The sequence below is a fragment of the Canis lupus genome, chromosome 20 (genome assembly GCF_011100685.1).
Source record: "Canis lupus familiaris isolate Mischka breed German Shepherd chromosome 20, alternate assembly UU_Cfam_GSD_1.0, whole genome shotgun sequence".
NCBI lineage: Eukaryota > Metazoa > Chordata > Mammalia > Carnivora > Canidae > Canis > Canis lupus.
In genome coordinates this window covers 23,963,014-23,987,680 of record NC_049241.1, presented here as the reverse complement: position 1 = coordinate 23,987,680, position 24,667 = coordinate 23,963,014, and the positions used below count along the sequence as shown (strand labels likewise).

The 24,667-nt window shown below is 37.5% G+C and overlaps 1 long non-coding RNA gene across 2 annotated transcripts in view; it reads left to right on the top strand.

The window, feature by feature from the left end:
- Positions 1 to 24,667, top strand: part of LOC111091280 — a 74,766-nt gene that overhangs the window by 16,404 nt on the left and 33,695 nt on the right. For both annotated transcript variants that reach the window (XR_005374769.1, XR_005374770.1), the window contains 3 exons: positions 2,032 to 2,264; positions 4,206 to 4,319; positions 14,951 to 15,099. This is a non-coding gene — a long non-coding RNA (uncharacterized LOC111091280). The remainder of the gene's footprint in view (positions 1 to 2,031; positions 2,265 to 4,205; positions 4,320 to 14,950; positions 15,100 to 24,667) is intronic.

Here is a 24,667-nt window from a genome sequence, read left to right as displayed (position 1 = left end):
GAACAAAACATCCACTGTACAAACTTTCATTTTAATTAAGCACCGTAGTGTTTAATAGTGTGCTGTGAATCACAGTGGTGTTTGCTTTTGACGACGGATACAGAGAAGAAAACTTGGTTCTTGAATTTTCATAAAAAATTTTAAGAAAGATTCAAAATATATTAAAGAATAACTTAAAAAGATTGAAACGCCAAGTTAATGTTTTGAGATGTGAGAGAATTTGATCTTGTGAGTAATGGGTCTGGTGAAATTTTTGCCTGTGTAGGAAAAAAGAGAACTTAGCAATTCTAGCACTTCCCTATTCATAAGATATTAGAGAAAGACATCAAAAGCTCCCACCCACCAATAAAGAATAAGAAATAACAGAATGGGGTGCCCCTGGGTGGCTCAGTGGGTTAAGCAACTGATTCTTGATTTTTGGCTCAGGCCATGATCTCAGGGTCCTGGGACTGAGCCCCACATCAGGGAGTCTGCTTGAGGATCCTCCCTCTTCCTTTGTCCCTTTCTTTGCACATACGCTCTCTCTTTCTCTCTGTTTCTCTCTCTGGAATAAATGAGTAAATCTTAAAAAAAAAACAGTATGATGTGAAGAAAATATGGACATTAATTTGGTTCTTTTGCTATAGATAAATCTAATTCAATGTATACTTTAAAGTAAAATGATTTAGTATAAATAGTGAATAACATACACATTTAGTTGAATGTATAACAATGCCCAGTATCTTTTCTTGTAAAGCTTAATTATCATTTTATTTCCTTTATATTTTAGGGAGCATTTGACTAAAATAATTTGCCATTCTATAGTGACAGTAGGTCAAGATTTCATTGGTAATAGAAAATGGCAATAATTATACTTGAGATCATCAACATTTGACCTCTGAAAGACCCACAGAAGAATCTGTTCATCATGCAAGGCTATTATTAAAACTATTGCAGTAAGAGAGAATAGCACCTTTGCTGCCTGAATATGTGAAGTGGCAGGGAGGACATGTATGGGTTTTAGCATATGGGTCAGGTGATTTTAAGGTGAATTGTGGTTGTGATAGCGAAGAACCTATGATGTAATAGCTTTGGATGAGTGGGCATAGTGAACTGAGGCTTTACTATGCCCACTGAGCCTTAATGAGCAAGATGTTAGTCTCTCTAAATAAAGTATCTTAGTTTTTACACTCTTCTCTTCCAGGGGTAGGTGTTTCCTGGAGCTGGCCTCTAAATAATATTTGTTCTTAGTATTTTTGGATGTAGGGAAAGTATGCCCATTCCAGAATTGTTTAACACGGGGTCAGGAAAGAACATAGCGTCAGTACTGTTCAACCTGGGAAGAAGGAATATGTTGTGTGACAGGCAGCCTCTAAGATGACCCCAATGATTTCTGCCTGTTAACTGTCCATGCTCAAAAATAATCTTCCCCTTTGAGTGTGGTCTGGATTTAGTGGCTTCCAATGAACAGAATAGAAGAAAAATGACAGGTTGTTACTTCTGAGATTAGGTTCTAAAACCCCATGATTTCCGTATTCCTACTCATTCTCTCATTCCCACTTGCAGTGCTTGCTCTGTCTGAGGGAAACACACTGATGTGTTACAAATAACCCCAAGGACAGGCCCATGTAGCAAGGAAGGGATGTTTCCAGCCAACAGGTATAAAGGACAGGAGTCCTGCCAGCAGTGTGCATGAGCTTGGCCACGGATCCTTCAATAAGGTGTGAGATTACCACACACAGCCTGTGAGAGGGGTGTCTGTGCCCAGATTCCTGACCTTCAGAAGCCATGAGATAATGAATATTTGCTGGTCTAGTTTACTATGTTCAGGGGAAATGTATTATGTAGCAATGGATAACTAATGCATGTTGGTTTCACTTTTCAGGATGCAGGAGTATACTTTCACCTGAAATTTCCACTTATTTCAAAATAAGCATATTTATTAGCTCAAATGTTGGTTATGTTCACTAATTATATTGTAAAGCAAGAGACTTAAGAGAGATGCATCACATATTATGTTCATTACAAAGTTTTCTTCATTCTGCTCTGTAGTAACAGGCCATATTTGAAGTAGATAGTAACTATCCTATGGAGGGACAGTTGCAAGAATTAATGCTTTCTTGATGAGCGCTGGGTTAGTGCTTTGTAAAGAGTCTTGAAGTTTCTGCTTCATCTTTGTCTCTGGCACTTGGTGGGCTCAAGTCTACTTAGAAAGGCATGTCTGTATGCCCAGGACCTGCTTCAGATGCAGTGTTTCCCAGCCTTCACTTCAAAGCAGCATTGTGGTGAGTCCTGACCCCTCTCACTGTCTGTGGTTGCCCTGCACACCACCACGCAGACTAGGGGCTTGTAGGGAACAATTTTCTCCTCTGCCCAGGGAAATTCAGATCTTGGGAGGTGGACATTTTTTTTCAGAACTTTATCATTGTTTCAATTTAAAAGAAAAACATGTAAAGAGTGTTCTGAGAAATTTACAAAGGGACATATGATCACAAGCTGGGACAAGGAAAACTGGAGTCGAAACCCAGACAAGATAAGACTTCTGGGGCACTTTGTAAAGGGACAGTTGCCAATACTATGCTGAAAAGTTTCAAGACCTCAAGTTTCTCCTCACCACTTTTAATAAGCTAATGAATCCTACCATTTCTGGCGGGGAAGAGAGGCAGGCAAGAGTAGTCAGAAGACGTTTTGCATGTTTCTCGGTTGACTTTGTCTTAAATTTGGATTTAGACAGAGCAGTATCTAAATTCCATTTCTTCCAAATATTCAACTTACTTTGGGCCATACATACTTATTTTGATTCTTTGCTTTTGGGTTTGTGGGGTTTATAAGCTCTTTTCCATCTTTATTTTTCATTACTCTGTCTACCAACATTTGTGCCCATCAATTACCCATCTGTCTCCCTGATTTTGCGATGTCTGTAAACATGTTGAACAAGGAAAAAGAAACTAATAGCCCAAATGACATTGGGCGACTGTCCAAGGATAAATATGTATACAGCAGGTACTATGCAATTAGCTTTGCCATGCACTAGCCCATTTGTCCACATAAGAGCTAAAGGACAGGACAATACTGTCACCCCTTACTACCTGGGTAACCTTGCTTTTTCTACTTTCTGGGCCTTGTTTTCCTTATATGCAGTGTCTTCTGCCAACATGGGGAGCTTAACTATTATATAATTGACACCTAGAGCTTTTGCAAGTCATTTCTAAGGTCTTTATTTATGAAAGCCAATAGTTCATATGGTGGGGACCCTTTTGATGTTTTCTAATTTGTTATATTCATTTTTCATGAATGGGCTGTTGCTAAGTCTGTTATAAAATACCTTCAGAAAAGCTTCGAACCCCCAAATGTCTGTATTCCCATATTGCCCTGGGGCTGAGGCCTCAAAGCCTCAGTGTGAATCATTCTATCAAAAGGGAAATAAATGTGTTGAGTCTTCATTAGCTTAAATTCTAGTGTTTTAAGAGTCTCCCGAGTAATTCAGAAATTCTAACCAATTTTTTTAGGGGCCAAATTCAGGATGAGGGCATTCCCTGGGGGCAGGATGTATTTAGAAACTCAGCCTTAGAATAGACAGAGTTTTGTGAATGAAAGTTGGTAACCGTAGGCACCTGGGCAGCCAGAGTTTTAATTAAAAGACCAGATCATAGTGCAGTGACTCCCAAATTAGCTGCACATTGGAATTACCTGAAGATCTTTTTAAAAAGACTGAAGCTGGCTTCTACCCCAGACCTTCTGACTCCACTGTGTGGAGTGTAACCTGGCATCAAGATTTTTTTTTTTAAAGTCACCATCACTACTAGTATATAGCAAAATTTGAGAACCACCCAGAGTAAGCTCAAGGCTTAAGTTTTGAATTCAAACAGATCTTAGTTCAAATTCCCATTTTACTACTAGACTACATGACTTTGGGAAAGTTATTCAACTCTTTTGGTTTTCTTTCTTTTTCTTTTCTTCCCTTTCTCTTCTTTTGTAAATTAGAGATCATAAGAGCACCGGGCACAGCTATTATTAACATTAAATATATACTTAGCACAGTGTCTAGCACATAGTAAGTACTCAGAAGGTATTAGCTAGTATAACTACTAATAGCGTTTCAGTGTTAGAAGTAGGCTTGCTAGTGGTCAGAGGGGAAGCACACTTAGGAACCAAGCAAGACAGAGTGAGGTGGGGGGAAATGTCACTTCTCTACTAACCTGGCTTCTCCCTACCCCGGTTTCCAGGAATCAAGCAGTGGGAATATTTGAGAAAGCTGTCTGTCATTCTCCAGGGGTTCCGACTTGCAAGGGCTCAACAATCTACTCATTTGACTTATTACCAGGATGTATGATTTTGAGGTTTGTGTCAAAGGAACAGCCTTGTTATGGTTGTTCTAATTAAAAGAAAATTATATAATATATATTTATGCATATATTTTTAAAACAGGCTTAGCTTCTAATAACTAAACAAAGGAAGAGAAGGGTAGTCTAATGACTGATTAAATCATTTTCGGGGGATCCCTGGGTGGCGCAGCGGTTTGGCGCCTGCCTTCAGCCCAGGGCGCGATCCTGGAGTCCCAGGATCGAGTCCCACGTCGGGCTCCCGGGGCATGGAGCCTGCTTCTCCCTCTGCCTGTGTCTCTGCCTCTCTCTCTCTCTCTGTGTGACTATCATAAATAAATTTAAAAAAATTAAAAAAAAAATAAATCATTTTCGGTGCATGTTTGACTGAAAACTTATGGCTCCAAAATTTTTTTTAAAGATTTTTAACTTATTTATTACACACACACACACACACACACACACACACACACACACACAGAAACAGGCAGAAGGAGAAGCAGGCTCCATGCAGGGAGCCTGACGTGGGACTCCATCTCGGGTTTCCAGGATCATGCCCTGGGTGGAAGGCGGTGCTAAACCGTTAAGCCACCGGGGTTGCCCGGCTCCAAATATTTTAAATCTGTGGTTAAAACAGCTGAAAATATACCCAGGACCATCAGGATTTAATTTGCAGATAGATATGTATATTTTAGATTTATTTCATTTTTAACTAGAACCAAGCATTTTGTAGATACTTTCACAGTATCTTTTCACACTAATGAAGTGTCTTTTTAAATTAAACTTTTTATTTTGAGACAATTGTGATAATCTCAAAATGTAGGTAGATTCACAGGCAGTTGTAAGAAATATCATATACCCTTTACCCAGTTTCTCTCAATGGCAAAATATTGCAAAGGTATAGTACAATATCACAGCCAAGATATTGATATTGATACAATCAAAAACAAAACATTTGCATGACCACAAATTTATTCATGTCACCCTTGCATAGACATACCAACCTTCCTCCTGTTCCTACTCCCTCCTGAATGCTTGGCAAACATTAACTGCTCTCCATTTCTATAATTTTGTCATTTCTAGCATGTTATATGGATAACATTATATAGCATGTGATCTTTTGGAATTTACTTTTTCACTTAGCTTAGCTTGGTATCCTGGTAATACTAGTTTCACAAAATTTTCTCAACAAAAGTTGAGAAATATTTTCGTCTCTTCTATTATCTGGAAGAGACTGTATATAGTTAGTGTTACTTCCTTAAACATTTGATAGAATTCTCCAGTGAAATAATCTGGGCCTGGAGATTTCTTTTTTGGGAGTTTTAAAATTATAAATTCTATTTCCTCAATAGCTATAGGGCTATTCAAATGGTCTACTTCATATTGGGTATGCTGTGGCAACTTGTACTTTTTTTTTTTTTAAGGATTGATCCATTTCATACAAATTGTGAAATTTAGTTGTTCATAGCATTCCCTTATTTTGCTTTTGCTGTCTGCAGGATCTGTAGGCTATCCCCTGTTTTGTTCCTGCTATTCGGAATTTGTGCCTTCTGTCTTACTCTTTGTCAGCATTATCAGATATGTGATTTTCAGATATAGTCTTCCATTCTGTGGGTTGTCTTTTCATTTTCTTGTTAATGTCCTTTGAAGCACGAAAGTTTTCAATTTTGGTGAATTCCAACTCATCTGTTTTTTTGTTTGACTGTTTGTGCTTTAAGTGATGTACCTAAGAAACCACTGCATAATCTTAAGTGATGAAGATTTACACTTATGTTTTTTTCTAATACTTCTATAGTGTCAGCTCTTGCATTTACATCTTAGTCCATTTGAGTAGTTTCTTATGAGTGGTGTGAGTTATAGGGTTCAATTTTATTTTTTGCACGTGAATACCTTTCTTTTGATAAATATTTCTAGGACATACATTTTTCCATAATTTTAATTTCATTTGTCTGCAGTGTTTATAAAGATTTTGTTTACTTATTCGTGAGAGAGGGAGAGAGGGAGAGACACAGGCAGAGGGGGAAGCAGGCTCCACACAGGAACCTGATGTGGGACTCGATCCCGTGACCCCAGGATCAGGTCCTGGGCCAAAGGCAGGCACTAAACCTCTGAGCCACCCAGGGATCCCAGTAGTGTTATATTTAAAGTGAGCTTCTTGTTCAGCCATTATTTTCTCATGTATTTTGTTAGTCCTGCATCTTTTTTCCTATCCTTCTGGGATTCCAATGACATGATCCAATGACTAGATCTTTTGTTGTAGCCCCATGGATTCCCGAGGCTTAATTGATTGATTGATTAATTAATTAATTAATTTAAAAGATTTTATTTATTTATTCATAAGAGACACACACAGAGAGAGGTGATGTGGGACTTGATCCCAGGACCCCAGGATCACGACCTGAGCTGAAGGCAGTGCTCAACCATTGAGCCACCCCCTATTTATTTTTTAAGTCTATTTTCTTCCTATTAAGGTTGGGTAATTTATGTTGCTTTATTTTCAAGTTTAATATTCTTTCATCTATCTTCTCCAAGATCCATCTATTTCACCATTTTCATCCCATCCACAGAGGTTTTAAATTTTGATTATTATGTTTTAGGTTTAGATTCCATTTGTTGTTATTGTATTCAGGTTTAAATTTTCCATTCTGTTTTTCTTATATCTTCTATTTCTTCATTAAGATATTTTATTCCTTTGCTGAGACTTTATGTTACTTGATCACCAAAACATTTTTATGGCGGCTGCTTTAAATGTTTTCTCATGTGATTCTAACATCTATGTCAGCATTGTGTTGGCATTTATTGATTTTTTAATTAAATTCAGGATATTCTTGGCTCTTAGTATGATGCATGGCATTTTTTATTAAAGCCTGGACATTTGGGGTTTTATAAATATTTGAATATTTCCGAATCTTATTTAAGCCTTCTGTTTTAGCTGACTTTTCCTGACATTATTAGGTAAGGTGGGAGTTCCTGCTGTCCACTAGTGTTTTAGTGTGGATCAGGGATGCTTGTTACTAGTCTTGTGGTGATGAAATCTTGGCTACATACTCTACCTTTTGTTACTGCTTTAGCAGAATGTTTGGGGTGTTTTGTTCAACCTGGCAGAGGTGATATCTAGGTTCCCACATCTGCTTTTGCTGTTGCAGGCTGGGAAGGATCCATGGTGGGTTTTTTTGTGATGTGTGGCTGGAGTAGAGTAGTTATTTTCTGAAAGCTTTCTGTCTTGCAAGGCTGCCCTTTTGCTGGCCTTTGTCTGGAGAGAGCAGAATTTAGTTGGAATTTCTTTTGTCTGTGCCTCTTAGAATTTCTGGATTGCTGATTTCTTCAGTCTAGAATATATAAAGCAAGACAACCTCCCCTCCAAACTCACACACATACACACACACATACCAAACTTGAAAATACCCAAACAGAACAAATCCAGAAAACTTATCACTGTGTGTTCCTTAGGTCCAAGAGCCCCCACCCAGCTCATCTGTCTTCTCTTTACCTTTCTGAATTTCCTTATGTTTCCTCCTTATGTAATGCACAGGATTTTTAGTTGTACTTAGCAGGAGGAAATAAGAAAATGTATTTCTACTCCATCTTTCCTGTGATGGAAGTCCCTTGAACTCTGTCATTTTAACAGCTAATAATTTTTTATTCATTATAATGTGCATTTTGGTTTTTTAGAATAGACACGAGACAAACACAAATTTTCTTCTCATGTGTTCATCGCCTAGTCAGGAAAGCCCTCTAGAACATGTATCAAGCAACCTTTGGCAATAAAGTTAGCATCACATTCTTCCAAAAGGAATATGTTGACAGATATGTAACACATACAATTCAAGGCTGGCCTTATACTGCTGCATTTAAATCTGTGCGTATTATGCAGTTTTTATATCTTAAATAGCTTGTTAACATACTACCAGCAACCCATTCCATTTGGAATTAAAACCTTTCTGTAGACATTAAGTAGCTATAGAAAAAGCAGAAATCAGCATTTTAAAATTGGTTTATTTTATAACCAAATGTCAACTAATTACTCCAGTAAGTTGAAAATTCTTGCTTATATTAAGCAGGGTTATGTTCATTTTCAGAGAAAAAAAAAAATCCTGTGTCATAAAATCTCTCTCTTTCCCTCCCACCTCCTTGTTATAAAAAGTTAAGTGTTTCCTCATCTGGGTTTTACTATAGGAGTCACATAAATGACCAGATTTATTAAGCATAGACTTCTTGAGAGCATTCAGGAAAGTGAAGATTACAGCCTTCAATCAATGAACAACTCCTTATGGATCTGCAAAGCCTGATCTATTAGCCCCTGTCTGGGGCCACTGCCAGAAGCCTCCTTCAGGGAATTGTTTGGCTCTGTCTCTTCTCAACCAGTCTTTCCTTTGACTGGGGTTATATCCAAGGCATGCCTAGATTTCCTGTCTTCTGCTCTCGCCTCAATTTATTACATCACAGGAAATCCCTTTCTTACCTGTCCCCATGCTTTTGTTTAGCACTGGTCCACCATTCTTTTCTCTTCCACCTCTAGTTACTTCAGAACTCCTAGAATCAGTTACTTCTTCACAAATATGGGAGCAAAGATTTCGAGAGACTAAAGTGGTTTCGTTAAGACATACATATTAATAGTGAAACAGAGGATAAGAACTCCCATTCTATAACAAAAAATATTTCTATCTTTGTTACATTTCTAGAATTTCCTCTCTCTCTCTCTCTCTCTTTAAGATTTTATTTATGTATTCATGGGAGACAGAGAGAGAGAGAGGCAGGGACACAGGCAGAGGGAGAAGCAGGCTCTATGCAGGGAGCTTGATGTGGGACTTGATCCCGGAACTCCAGGATCATGCCCTGGGCCAAAGGCAGGCGCCAAACGGCTGAGCCACCCAGGGATTCCCCCCTCTTTCTCTTTTTATTAAATTTCTATAATCTCCCTAGGGGCAGGGAAGGGGGGAATAAAATATCACTAACAATGGGTGATCAATGGTAAGAATTAACCCATATCAAGAAAAAGAAAGCCATACATAGATAAACAAAATATGGCAAAATAGCTAGAGCCTTGTAATTCAAATTCCCTTGGAATTATCTCGAAGCCAATTCACCTGGTGTTGGAATCTGGAGAGAGATTGGATAGGTTCCCCTTGGTATTACCAAAGAAGTAGTAAAGCATAAGCTACTAGTTGACATTTGTTGTAAAATAAACCGACTCTTTTGCTTGAAAGTGACAGAAAGCCAACTGAAAAATGCTTGAAATAAAGGAAAAATCACTGGCTCATGTATTCAAGAAATAGGTTTCAGACACAGGTTTTTAAAAGTTGTGGTCAGGAATATATCTTTGAATAGTCCTTGGCTTTGCCTTGCTGTGTTGACTTAATTTCCAAGTAAGCTCGACTTTTAACATTTATATTATTTATTTATTTATATTTTTAATAAGCAGCACCAGGCTTGCATCTTACAAGCTCAGACACTCTTGCGGAATTAAGGTCTTTTTTTCCCCAATAGTCCTGGTAAAAATCATGCACATTTTCTGACTGGAACTGCTAAGATCAGATGCTCAACTCTGGACCAGTCAATCAGCAGAGGACTGGGATGCTCAGACTAGCTTAAATTCCTAGTGCATTTCTTAACCCCAGAGATGGAATCCGTTCTATTTAAACTACATAAATTCAGAGTAAGGTAGGAATATTTGCTCCAAAAGTATATTGAGATCCATCAGCAACAAAGGAAGGAAGGGATACTATGAAGGTAGATCAACATTTATCTATTGCCCATAGAGGAGATCTTAATATAGCTAGAGAATGAGGTCAGGGAAAATTAATCCCATGAACACCAAAACGTTCCTTGCCATCCCTTGTTTAAGTATCCCTTCTGAGTTGGGGATAGGATACTTAAGATTCAGATTTCTTCCAAAATCTGCTTTAGAATCTTCCTAAACTTTTCATCTATCACATCCGTTTTGTTTTAGGATTTTGTGTGTCACCTTTGCCCAGAGGCCATGCTAATTGTCTCAGCCCAATTTTAGTATATGCACTGTTTTTTTTTTATTTTTATTTTTTTAGTATATGCACTGTTGAAGCAAGCACACACACCCTTTTTGTTTTAAACCTATCCTTTTTCAAAGCATGAGCCTTCAAGACACATTTTTTTAAAAAAGAAATTATTATCCAATTTTATTTCTTCCACTTTGGTTAGTCATGTACATCAAAGCAATATAGACCCTTTGTGAATATACTTTATTTTAGCAAAGTTACTGTCTAGGTAAGTTTGAGAGGATAGGCTAGAAATGTAACCATCTCTCACAAGTATTTTTTTAATGGAAAAATGAATTTCATGTTCCACACAACTAATTTACAAATGAACCATTGGAATACAATCCATTTGCAAGCACATACTGCTAAGAAATCTAGCAGATGCATCAATGAACTTTAATTACATAGGATCACTTGATTAACTTAGTCTTCTTCCTCTATTCCAATAACCAGGTATCTTCCTGGAGCAAAGTTAAAGCAGATATGATATTATATATGAGTTGGGGATAGATGACCTCGATATAACCATGCCTTAAACAGAACTCACTTCCCTTCCTGATGAGTATAGGAAGAGGTTAGGAAGGTAATCTCATGTTAGTGAATTTATCAGAAAATCTTGTTTCCAAACAGATTAAAAGGTTTTTTTTTTTTTAATTTTTAAAAAATTTTTATTTATTTATGATAGGCACACAGTGAGAGAGAGAGAGGCAGAGACACAGGCAGAGGGAGAAGCAGGCTCCATGCACCGGGAGCCTGACGTGGGATTTGATCCTGGGTCTCCAGGATCACGCTGTGGGCCAAAGGCAGGCGCTAAACCACTGCGCCACCCAGGGATCCCGATTAAAAGGTTTTAATGACTCTTAACATAAGCATAATTTTTGAGCTGATGGTTTTAGAGGAGCTCTTTAAAGAATATAATTCTCAGAAGAGAACTTCTCAGGGGTTCAGAAAAGCAGTGTTTGTTATTAGTCACTCTCGTGTGCTACCTTTGGCTTCCAGACTTGCAAGACTGATGGCACTAATGTTAACTACATTTCAACCTTTTGGAGAGACTCCATCCATCCATCTATCCACTGAGTATACACAGGTATAGGATTCTGAAAGATGGGGCCAGGCAGGCCATTGGGCCCCAACCCTTAAGCTTAAAGTAAACTTGAATTTTGACAGATGTGAAAAGCTATACATATTCATGGGAGTAGCATGAGGCCTCATCAAAAATGTTGAGCCCAGCTAAAATCTGAGGGGTCCTAGAATAGCTAAGTAGAAGGTTGAAAGAACACCCTCAACCTGAATCTAAAAGTTGCTTGATTTCAAGGGAAATTCTCAGGAAGTGGTATAGATGTTTTTGTGGGAGAAAATGGAAACAAGTAAGAATGAGTCTCAGGACTCTATAGTCCGATGGGGGAGATTGATGTGGAAAATTTCATTATAATACCAGACAGAGAAAAATAGTTGCTATGCCGAAAGTACAAGCTTTGGGCCAAGGGAGGATTCATGAGAGCTATGCCCAGCATTCTTGACCTTGTCTGTAAGCTTGACGGCCTTTGGCTCCTACCACCTCTGTGGTGAATATCTTATTCTGTGTGATTCTAAACAAGGAGAACCCCCTTAGCCCAGAGATTCACAAACTGGTTAATGGTTAATGGTACCTCTAGGCCAAAAAAAAAATGCTCAAGAGTTTTATTAAGTAGTTAGGTCCAAACAATTTAAAATGTATAACGTACTTATGACCTAAGAATTTAGTAGCTGTTTGAAAAAAATACACATACACTGAACAAAAAAAAATGCCTATTTCATTTTTAAATAGTCACAGCTATTTACTAATAGATGGGTGTGCCTGTTGGGTACTGTACCACTTCTCAAACCTTGGTGCTAAATAGAACACTGCCACCCTTATTTCCTGTTGGATGGTGATTTTTTTTTCCCTGGCATTGGCTTTTTATCACAGAAGCTGCTGAAAACTCAGCTTTGCAAAGGTAGGCTGTCATCAAAAAGAGATGGAACTAATGTTGAAGCTGTGAAATACCACAGCTATAAATTCATGCAATGGTGACAGATCTTGAGGATCTCTGTTCCTTTTACAAATATGAAACACCATGCAGTGCTCTTGTGTTTGCTCTAGTGGCCCGTGCACAATCTGAGAACTCAGACCTTGCCTATCCTTTCTCTGTTTCTCCTAGTGATATCCTTGTCCTCCAATCCCCAAGTCTTATATTTGTGTCTGAACAAGGAGCATTCTGCTGAGTCAAAAATATGGACTCAGAGAGTTGCCAGTAAACTAAATCAACATCAGTTATGTTAAATTGAACTATACCCATGGTGATGAAATATCAAATCTGAGGAGGATAACAGAATACACTTACTACTTAAATTTAGAGTCAGCGTAACTTGATGTGTTTGTAGTTTTCGTGATTCAGAAGCACCTCCAAGTCTTGAGATCCAAGATTATTCATTAACATGGTTTTAGTGAGTTCAGTGGGGCCCAGTTTATAGATTTATGTTATCAGAATGCCAGTTTTATATTAGCTGTACTATGTGCAATATATTATTTCTCTAATTCCAGTAACGTCAAATTGGTCTAGAGCTGCAGATGACTTTAGAATAACTGTGTTTCCTGGCAGCAGTGAAAGAGAGTGAGACATAGGTTTGTGGGAACAAAACATTTTCATGAAAATGGAGACCCAGTAGATTTGCCAAAGTTTGTTTGTTTGTTTTTTTCAGGACAGGATGCATGAAAGGGATTAATGTTTCTGAAACATAATGTAGTTTTTTTTTTCTCATTTAAGTAAATCTTGCCCGATGATCCCCATTAAATCCCTAGCATCTGTTGGGTTAGAGAAAGGACAGGTACCAATCAGAGCAAAGACATCATTGCTGGGCTCTGTACCTCAGAGAGAATATTTTGGAGTTCACACAGTAATTGGAAACTTTAGTAAGCATAAGAAGCAATTGAAGGATTGCTAAGAGATACTGAGTCCTTTTACAGAAACCCATTCAGAGTTTCTGGTTCAGTGGATGTTGGGTGGGCCCCCAGAATTTGCATTTCTAATAAGCTCCCAGGTGATATTATCGTTGATTTTCAGACCACAATTTTGAGAACCACTGGCCTAAAGTGACCATAGTTCTTGAAAGTCCAATGTACTGAGAAAGGGGTTTTGTAAATTTCAGAGCCTTCATTTCCATATCAAAAGCAAAGCCTAGAGCTCCAAACCTGGAGTTTTATCACAAATAGATATTAGTAGAAACCACCAGCCATGGTGGTGCTGATGCAGAAAAGTGATAAAGGATTGGGATAGGAGACAAAATGATAATAAAGAGATGGAATATTCTCACCCTCCCCTTTCCCAGCACCACCTTAGAGTCTAATTTAAATGGCATGAAACAACAATCATTACCTAATATGAGGAAATTGAGTATTATCCAAAGATGGTGTCCACTTTCTTGCCTTGACAGGTGTCAGACTGCTCATAAAAACTCTGCTAGGGTGTTTCAGAGTTCCATTCTATTACTATTAGATTTTTCCCTCTGCATAAAAATATTCTAACTGCAGAATCCCAGGGATAGCCTCATGAACAGTTTTGCATACATGGCAGTGAATTCACTGGAGACTTTGAATAAGATATTCTACTGCTGAATGAATCAATGTTTTCCAAAGCATCAGGCATCTCCCCATTCCTTTTTTTTTTTTTTTTTTTTTTTTTTTTGTGAGCACAAGGTTTGACAGGGCTTTTAATTGTTGACAATCTTCCTTTTGTTTCCCACTGAGGACAAAAACTATATCCTTTTTGCAATGGGCACAACCCTGTAATGGCATTCTCTCCTATTTGGATATGACAGATACCCTCGCAGGAGCTAAACTCATTTCTGCACAATGTACTTGAGACTTGGAGAAGTAAACCACAATTTATCTCCTCTAAATAGCACTCCCCATTTCAGAGCATAAGGCAGATAACCTCAACGTGAACTTTGCCTATGGATGTTTATCTGCAGCCTCCAAGTAATATGGATTTATTCTGGTAATATACAGACCATTTTGCAGATAATGTCGAGAGCAAACATTTTATTACTGATTTCTTGTAAATTACACATGGCTGTGTTTTAATGGATTTTCCTTCCAAGCCTCAGTCTCATAACATGAGTAGTTATACAGATTTTTATTATGATCTTGAATATTGACTTTTAATTATGCACTGGTTAACAAAACAAATAAGGCTGTCATTTCCATCAAGGGAGCACTAAGGATAGAGGGTATCTTTTGACATCCCTCCTGCCTTCTCATCCCAGTACTACTCATTTTAACATCACCCACACCAGGCATAAAAATGTAAAAATCTCACATTACTTTAAGAAGACCCTGGAGCAGTTTTTAATTACGTTTATCGCGGAGGATACATGGCTTACAGTAATGATAGTTGAAGGGCACCCTAACAACCATATTCAAGGGTAAAGAAGGCTGTTCCAAGAGGTATATGAGACGTTTCCATCTCAGTGGAAGATTGAGTGGAAAAGAACACATTTAAATTGAAGCCAAGAAAGGTAGACAATGGAATGAACTTCCTGACCACAAGAATATCTGGGGAAACAAGTCATTAAAAAATCCAAGAACTAAACTCCACTCTTTCTGATACATTTCAGTTCTTAAGATGGCCTTATAGAAGATGCAGCATCTGACAGCAATGGCCCAAGAGCCTTGCACATCTGAAGTCAGCATCTAGAAATGGTGACCCCTCTAACACTGCTCCCATTCTAAGACTCAGTGAGCTCATCCTTGGAGATAAGAAGAGGTGATGAGGAACTTCTATCAGATGTGGTATTTTTAGATTCTGTTTCTAAGTATGAAGAGGGTTAAAGGCTTTTGAATTTCTTTCCTGGCTATTCAGGCAAGAAAATAGGTCAAGAGCTCAGTAAGACCAAGGAGATCAGTGGTTTATTTCTGTATGGCAGTTAGCACTCTCCTTAACCCTTTCTCCCAAAAATATCCTGAAATATATCCTGTGAGGAAATATTAGCAGTGAAGATAAAGTCAGGGTATTGAGGTCTAAATGAGTGTTGGTTGTTTAATAAATTGTGGTGAGAGATATGAATGAGAGAATGAAAATGAAATTTTGATAATGGTATAGTTGGGATCAAATCAGGGTAATATATTTTTATTGAGACCTATAGAAAATCAGAGTAAGGAAGGACCTCAGAAATGAAATTTAATCCATTTTTAAAAAGTAAAGGGGCAACTGAATAATGGTTTGTTTTTTTTGTTTTTGTTTTTTTTCTGTTTTTTTGTTTTTTTTTTGATCATCTGAATAATAGTATCAGAGCTGGGAAGTAAAGCCAGTACAAACGTGTTTAAATTACATTATACTCTTTTGGGAAGCCAATTCTCTCTGCAATTTGTCTTATGGAAAAATCTAGAGGTTTTCCATTTGTTTGCTTTTCATTTGTATACACAACAATAGCCAAAACCCTAAACCGGATATTTGGCTTAATCTGGGAAAAATAGAAACTACTCCATTGTTTTACCTTGTATTAAAAATTCTTCCATTACTTCTGTCAACTTGGTAAGTGAAGTAATTAAGATTGTGTTAATTACTTTAAAATTTTTTCACTACAGAAAATAGTTTTATCACTGTTATAAGGTAACACTTTCTCAGACCATAGCTAACAAGAAAAGTTGTTGCTGAAATACATATCAACTACTCCGTGAGTCAATGGGGTTCTTCAATTTTATCAGTTGACTGTTTCCTGACTTAGTTGAAATGGAATGAAATCTTCACCGTATTGAGAAAGATTGGGAGTCCATGGTCACTTTGGATGGAAAGTACATATATTTTCAGAGCAAAGATGAGAGTGGGCCATTTTTCTCAGCATTAAGGTTGTCTTAACACTTTTGGAGAAAGAAGCAACTGCCCCATAAAATTTCATCCACTCTGGCCAATTATCAGAAATTCTTTGTATCCTGATAATAGAATCAACTCTCCCTGAATAAAAGAACACAAAGAGACTGCAACCTGAGGAAGCTATGTTTATTTCAGAGTCTCGAGGAGCCATGTGTTGTTAAACAAAATATAAAATGTGCAATAAACTTTAGGTATAAAGGACTTTGTTGGCTATAAAGTTTTATTTTACCGCTGTCCTCCTATGGCTAAACACGTTCAAGATCAGTAAAATATTAAAATATTCAAGATGACAGAACATGAAGCCGAATTCCAGAAATGCAGCAGTGAGAAAGGATGACGAGGGGCAGATCTGTATCTGTGGCTACACTGTCATCTGTATAAAGCCCATCACTTCAGCATGTACTTAGTTAAAAAGGACACAGAGCATAGAGGGAGCATCCTTAATTGATCATCTCCATTATCTTCACACAGACACCAGTTGAAACTGAGAGTGACAATGTTAAGCCAGAATCTTGTTACAGTGAGTAGAATGCAAGCACTTCCATCTTAAACAGTAAGAATGTTGAAGAATTTTCCTGAGGCCCAAATTGTTGTTTGCATAAGTCTGTGGTAGTTCAGAAAAATGCATACTGTTTTTGAATTTCCCTAAATGCTCAGGGAGGCAAGGGTTTTTATTTTTAAATAGAAAACCCCTTACATATTGTCTAAAGAAAGCCTTTGTTACTGAAATAAGTCTCTCAGTGGAAAATTATAGTTTTCACGGGGAGCTATCCCTACTAATCAGACTCACGGCTGGTTTGGACATTGCAAAATTGCATTATATTCCCTGAGGATAGGAATTACTAAGTAAGGGAAGCCAACGCTTAAAAACAAGATGATGGTGTTTTCCACTGAACCACTTGCAAAATAGGAAAATTAGAAAATTCTTTTGGATCTTTTGTCAGACTTGCGAACATGATTAGGATGGCATTGCCAAAAGCCACCATTTTCATTTCTGTTGGAGTATCACTGTTATATTTGAATTTGGTTTTTCAAGTTCTAACTTTCTGGTAGGTACATTTGGTTTATTGAGGTTTTCACTGTTCCTTGCTTATATAGGTATTGTGTGTGTGTGTGTGTGTGTGTGTGTGTGTGTGTGTGTGTAGTTCTCATTATTATATCCTCAGCTTCTAGCACAGTGCCTGCCCACAGTAGCCTTTTAATCAATGTATTTTAAGGGAAGACATTTAGACTTCTTACTTTTGTGTCCTATTTATAAAAGTTATAGTTATTCATTATAGAAAAAAAATTAAGCGATAATGGAAAAATAGAAAAAAAACTCACTCATAATCTTACCATCTAATTTGGATTAATTGGTGTTAATATTTTGGTGTGATTCCAATTACCTAATTAGTATTTGTATACATGCACACACACAAATAGACCCAGAAACACAGAATAACATACATATATCCATACATATATACCAGGCACTCAAATTGGTATCAAACCAAATATTTGGTTACATATTCTCTCTCCCATGTAAGTTTGTTTTAAAAGATTTTATTTACTTATTTATTTGTTTGAGAAAGGGCACATGAAAGAGGGAAAGAGAGAGAGAGAGTACAAGCAGGGAGAGGGGCAGAGGGAGAAGCAGACTCCTTGCTAAGCTGGGAGCCCGATGTGGGACTCCATCCCAGGACTCCGGGATCATGACCTGAGCTGAAGACAGATGCTTAACCAACTAAGCCACCCAGGAGCCCTCAATTTAATGAGTTGAGAAAATATTTCATCTAATATAAAATTGTTTATAGAGTTCATACGATCCACTCACTAAACTCTCAAACCATGAACTTTGCAAACTGGAGTTGAAGAAGCTTCCCTGTTTCTCCTACCAGCTAGTAATAACACTTACTGAGCACCCACTAAGAGCCAGAAAGTCTGCTAAGCTCTTGATTCACAGTATCCTGTTTTAATCTTTACAACTTTTTTTTTTTTAAGATTCTATTCATCTATGCATGAGAGACACACAGAGAGAGGCAGAGACATAGGCAGAGGGAGAAGCAGGCTCCCCAGGGGGAGCCTGATGTGGGACTCGATCCCACCACCCTGGGATCATGCCCTGAGCAAAACGCAAATGCTCAACTGCTGAGCCACCCAGGCGTCCCTCACAACTTTTTGAAGTAAATCCTATTTGGATGTACCATCTATCTATCTATCTATCTATCTATCTATCTATCTATCTATCTATCATCTATCATCTATTATTTCTATCTATCATCTATTATTTGTCTATGATTTGTATTTTTTGAAATAAAATTAATATTAACATTATATAAATTTCAGATATACAATAATTCTATATTCATTCCATCTTCATTCATTACACAGTGATCACCTCAAAAGTTGAGTTACCATCTATCACTCATTGCACCATCCCCACTGCCTTCTCTTCTGGTATCCACCTATCTGTTCTCAATGTCTATAAATTTGCTTTTATTGTTTTGTTTGTTTGCTTGCTTTGTTTAGATTCCACATACGAGTGAAGTCATACTGCTTGTATTTTTCTCCTGATTTATTCCACTTAACATAATAGCCTTGGGGCCATCCATGTTGTCACAAATGACAAAATTTCATTCTTTTTATGGTTGAGGAATATTCTATTGTATTTCTGTACTATTTCTGCTTTATCCATTCTTCCATAGATGGCATTTAGGTTGTTTCCATATCTTGGCTAATGTAAATAATACTGCTATGTATATAGAGGTGCATATATTTTTCCAAATTAGTGCTTACATACTCTTAAGATAAATACCCAGATATAGAATAGCTGGACTCTATGATTGTTCTATTTTTAACTTTTTGATAAATCTTCATATTCTTTTCCATTGTGTCTGCACCAATTTATATTCTTACGAACAGCATACATTTTCTCCACATCCTTACCAACATTTGTTATTTCTTGTTTTTTTGATGATAGTCAGTCTAGCCAGTGAGAGGTGCTACCTCATTGTGGTTTTGATTTGCATTTTCCTGATAATTTAGTGATGTTGAACATCTTTTCATGTGCCTGTTGGCTATTGGTATGTGTCTTCTTTGGGAACATGTTTATTCATATTCTCTGTGCATTTTTAAATTGGGTTGTTGGGTTACTTTGTTGCTGTAAGTTTTATGAATTATTTATATATTTTGAGTATTAACTCTTTGTCAGATACGTAATTTGCTTAGGATCTTCTTTTTAAAACCTGTAGAGTATAAGTAACTCACCCAAGTTCACCCAGGGGTAGGTGGCACAGCTGGGTTTCAAACCCAAGACTGTGAAATCCAGACCCTGAGCTCTGAAATCCTGAGCCTAGTATTGATTTGGCTATTACATAACTGTGTTACACATCTGAACACATGTTTAAGCCTCTCTCCCTTTTGATTACTTGGTCTAGTTGATCATATTTCTGAAATATCCCATTTTCCATTTTCCCATCAATGTCTTAATTGTTTTCAATAAGGGACAGTTTGCCCTCCATGAGACATCTGGCATGTCTTTTTTTGTTGTTGGAGTTTGAAGGGGGATACTACTGGCATCTATTGAGTAGATGCCAGGGATATTGTTAAATATCCTAAAATATACCCACAGCAAAGAATTCTCCTGCCCAAGATGTTATTAGTAGCAAGGTTGAGGAGTCTGCCTTAGCTCATTTCCACCTCTTTTGTCTAATGATAAACAGCTTCCTAATTAGTTTCTCTATCTTAAGTTTTGCTCTCACACTGTTGCCACTGTTATCTCTTTGAACACAGATAAAACCATGCCACACCCTTACTCTCTTTGGCTCCGTAGCTCGTGAGGACTGCCTATGCTCAAATATACATTCAAACAGTTCTAGATTTTAGGGCTTCAGGAAACTGGTTTAACCTCTCTAAATTTCAAATCCATTACCTAAAATAAAGGAAAAAGAGCTACTCCTAACTTTGATAGGGTTCTTGTGAGGTTATCAATATTTCATGGCTGGCACTAGCTAAGTCCTCAATAACTCTTATCCATCATTAAGAAAAAACTGTTGAAGGTTTCCCCCCTCCACATTCATTCACCTATTCATTGGTTGTAATACATAGTAGTTAAGATAACGAGCTCTGGAATCAGATTTCCTTAGTTTAGAATCAGTTTCCCAAATCAAATTTATGTAACCTCAAACAATTTACTTGGCTTTATGAAGCCTTAATTTCCTTGCTTCTAAAATAAGTATAGTAACATACAATTGATAAAAGTATTGTGAAGATTGAATATGGGTACAGTAGCTACCATGTTGCTGGCTATGTATAGGCCCTAGGTAGGTAGGGGTTACTCTCACCTGGCTTGTATTTTCAGAGCATCTACTCTGTGATCGATCCTCTTCACATTGTGTCTGCCTTCTAATAAGTGGTGCAAGTGCCTGAATCTCTCATTAAAGAGCTTGTTTTAGGGCAGCCCAGGGGGGGCTCAGCAGTTTAGTGCCACCTTTGGCCCAGGGCGTGATCCTGGAGTCCTAGGATTGGGTCCCATGTCGGACTCCCTGCGTGGAGCCTGCTTCTCCATCTGCCTGTGTCTCTGCCTCTCTCTCTGTCTGTCTCTCATGAATAAATAAATAAAATCTTTTTTTTTTAAGAGCTTGTTTTAAAAAGGTACTTTTTTAAAAAATCTCCACACCAACACTCCAAATATAGATGATAATAATACCATTTCTGTCAACATCTGCCTGTCTTTCATGAAGTTCTGCTGGCCAGTATTTCTTTCAGAAGATACCATGTATGCATCCGCTGATGTGGGGATGTATGGTCAGTCAAAAGGAATCTGATGTTCTTTTGCAGTGGAAGACTCTCTTCCATTTCAAACGCACCTTTCAAGCTGACTTTCTGGGAATGATACAATAAAAAGAAATCTCTTCAAGATTATGATAATGGCTCTCAACTTTCTCCATTACCCTAGAGCTGAAGGGATGATAGTGACATATTTCTGTTACAGGAGGAACTCAATGGCTGCTTAATTTTACATGTGAATTTTGAATGCTTTGTATTTGTTAAAATCCAGATTACATTCTTCTCACTAAGCAAGTGATCCAATGTGATTAGTATAATACATTCTCCTCTGTTGCCCAACATTGCCAGAGGCAAGGTATTACTTAGGGAACCAGCCCCTTCCCCCCCAACATATACACCCTTAATGCAAAATAAATAGATCTGTAAAATCATTATGGAGCTAAAATAGCACTTAGAAATGTCTTTTTATTGTGAAAAATGGCCAAATAAGAGTTGTTGACTATTTGTAGCCCTGTAATGTAAGTCAGATAAATTGGTGCCCAGAAGTCTGACATTTCAAAAGCCTGAGAATATGTTGCATTTTTTCTGATATGTCATTTTTGTAATTCCCCCCACTATTTTCCTGTAGCAAGAAGCAATTCCTCTGTGCCCAGGCAGTTCAATTAGAGCATTGTAAAAGTTGTCAGAATGACTTCAACATAAGTGCCCCTGAGCAATAGGTATAATTTTGGAGAGGAACAAGTTCTCTTACCACACTGATGTGGGCACTTGTGTTAACTAATTTGGAAAAAGAATGCACCATCTGAATTTTCTCAATTCAGTTAACCTGCCCAGAGACTTAGAAACATTCTGTCTCACCTAGAGTGGGTTCTGTGCTTGGGTCCGCTTAGCATCCTTGTGGGCTTCTTTAGCCAATAGCACCCTCTCTGTGTTCTCAATGTGTATATATTAGGTGGCTCCACCTCTGGGTGGTTGAGAAGATACCCACAAAGATATCCTGCCCAAGCATGGGCAGGCCTTAGAGATTGACCTCTAGTGGATAGAAATGACACAGTGTAACATTTGAGACCAGGTCAGAAGTCAGTGAACTTTTTCTGTAAAGGGCCAGATAGTAAATATTTTTTAATTTTTCAGGCCATATCCATATTGTCTCTGTCACAACTACACAGCTCTGCCTCTGTAACATGGAACACAAATGCTTCCATACCCTGCTCATATTGCTTTGTATAGGGATGGATGTGCATCTCACTTTGATTCAATTGGACTCAATTTCTTGATCCTTACAATGAGAAAGGGTGGAGGAGCTGTCTTTTTGCTTTGCTTCTTAAATGGATGACATGTAAGCCTGGGGATATTAGTGTACATTCTGATACCGTACAGGAAGGATCTCTCCATGACAATAACCAATGAAAAAGACAGCAGGGGAGGGCAGGGAGAGAGTGAATCACAAATGGCATAATTTGAGTACCTGTATGGAACTATTATTGAGGGTTAACCCTGGGAATTTCAGTTATAAGAACCGACTGTTGTTGGTGGTTGTCAGGAATGGGGGATGGAGAGTAAGTGAAATGGGTGAAGGGAGTCAAAAGGCACAAACTTCCAGTTATAAAATATGTAAGTTGTGGGAATGTAATATACAGAATGGCAACTATAGCTAACGATATTATGTTGGATATTGAAAAGTTGTTAAAAGAGTAGATCCCAAAAGCTCTCATCACAAGAAAAAATTCTGTAATTCCATAGGGTAATTAATGGATATGATAATCATTTCTCAATACATATTATATATATAATATATTTATATATATTCACATACCAAATCATTATGTTATACACCGGAAAATAATATAATGGTACATATCAATTATACCTCAGTAAAAAGAGCCAATTGTTGTATTATATATATTCATATATCATAAATGTATAGATTGATGAATTTTTAAAGAAATAGATGCAACCATGGGAGCAAGATCAAGAAACCAAAGTTCACAGCTCTCCCAACCCTGACTCTTGCCTACCTTCAACTAGTCCCCAGTCCCCAGGGGTAATCGCTATCTTGAATTTTGGCAGCATAGATAGTTTTTCCTTTTTTAGTGCTTTGTACAAATGTAATTAGATGCTATATACTCTTTTTCATCTGACTTTTTTTTTAAAGATTGATTGATTGATTGATTGATTTATGATAGAGAAAGAGAAAGAGAGAGAGGCAGAGACACAGGAGGAGGGAGAAGCAGGCTCCACGGGGGGAGCCCAACGCGGAACTGGATCCCGGGACTCCAGGATCGCACCCTGGGCCAAAGGCAGGCGCTAAACTGCGGAGCCACCCAGGGATCCCCTCATCTGACTTCTTTTATTCAATATTCTGTCTATGAGATTTCTCCATGCTGTAGTGTATAGATTCAAATTGTTCATTTGCATTGCTGTATAATTTTCAATTGTGTGAATATTAACACAGCTTATTTATTCAGTCTGGGTTTGGTAGGCATTTCCAGTATTTTGTCTATCATGAATAGTGATGCCCTGAATATCTTTGAACATGATTTTCAGTGGAAATTTGCACACATTTCTACTATGAATGTACCTCATAATGAAACTGCTTATAGGAAATGCGTATGTTAGGCTTTATTAGAAATGCCAAATGGTTGTGCAAAATAGATATTCTTCCAGCAATGTCGGAGAGTTCTGATTACTCCACTTTCTTGTCAGCATTGAGTATTTTCCGTCTTACTCATTTTTATTATTCTGAGGGGGTGGTGTAATATTACATTATGGTTTTTAACCTACATTTCCCAGATGTAAGTTTATAGACCATTTTGATATCTTCTTTGATGAAGAGTTCAAATCTTTTGCCCATATTTCTATTGTGATTTCTCTTTTTCTTATTGATTTATAAGAGCTTTTTATATATTCCAAATTGTGTATTCTTTTTGAGGAAATATAGATATGCCAGTACATTTTAAAATGTAAGCTTGAATTGAGACTTCATTACTTAAAACTGACTTGTTACGAATATGATGTGGCTGAAACATTGTTCGGATACAAGAACAATAGTCTCTTTTCTGTTCCATGAAAGGAAAAGACCAGACATGATTGCTTGGTTGAATGATAGTTAAGAATTATTCTGACTTTCCTAGGTAGATTTTTATTATTAACTAAAACTTCATCACGCATGAACATAGAGTGGCAGCCCATGTCTCTTTCTCTGCTAAAATGGGAGAGTCAGAGAGGAAGGGATATTTAATTTAAGATAGACTGCATGGATAAATTCCCTGCATTTCCTATCTTCTCTATTTGTATTTTAAAATAATTTGCACAAAAAAATAAAAAAAAATAATTTGCACTAGAATGCACTGCACTGTTGCTCTTTGCTCCTGTGTCCATCAGAATCTCTGATGGCCTTCATGTTGGTTCTTAATGGTCCTTCAGAAGCCCACAAGAAAAAAACTACATTTCTGATGGAGCAGGCAATGGAGCTTCTAGGGTATAAGATTCTTCAGGGAGTTCCTAATCTTGTCAGAAACTCTCAAATTCTTCCTTTCTTTCATGATTTTAGCAGCAAGATGTAAATCAAGCACAATACTTCTAATCAGTGGAGGAAAAAAAATCTTTTCTATTCTCTTCAAAAATCTACCTTCATCTCCAGATAGCACATGTATATGTTGGATTTTTGAGGCTTTCTCTCTCTACACAGCCT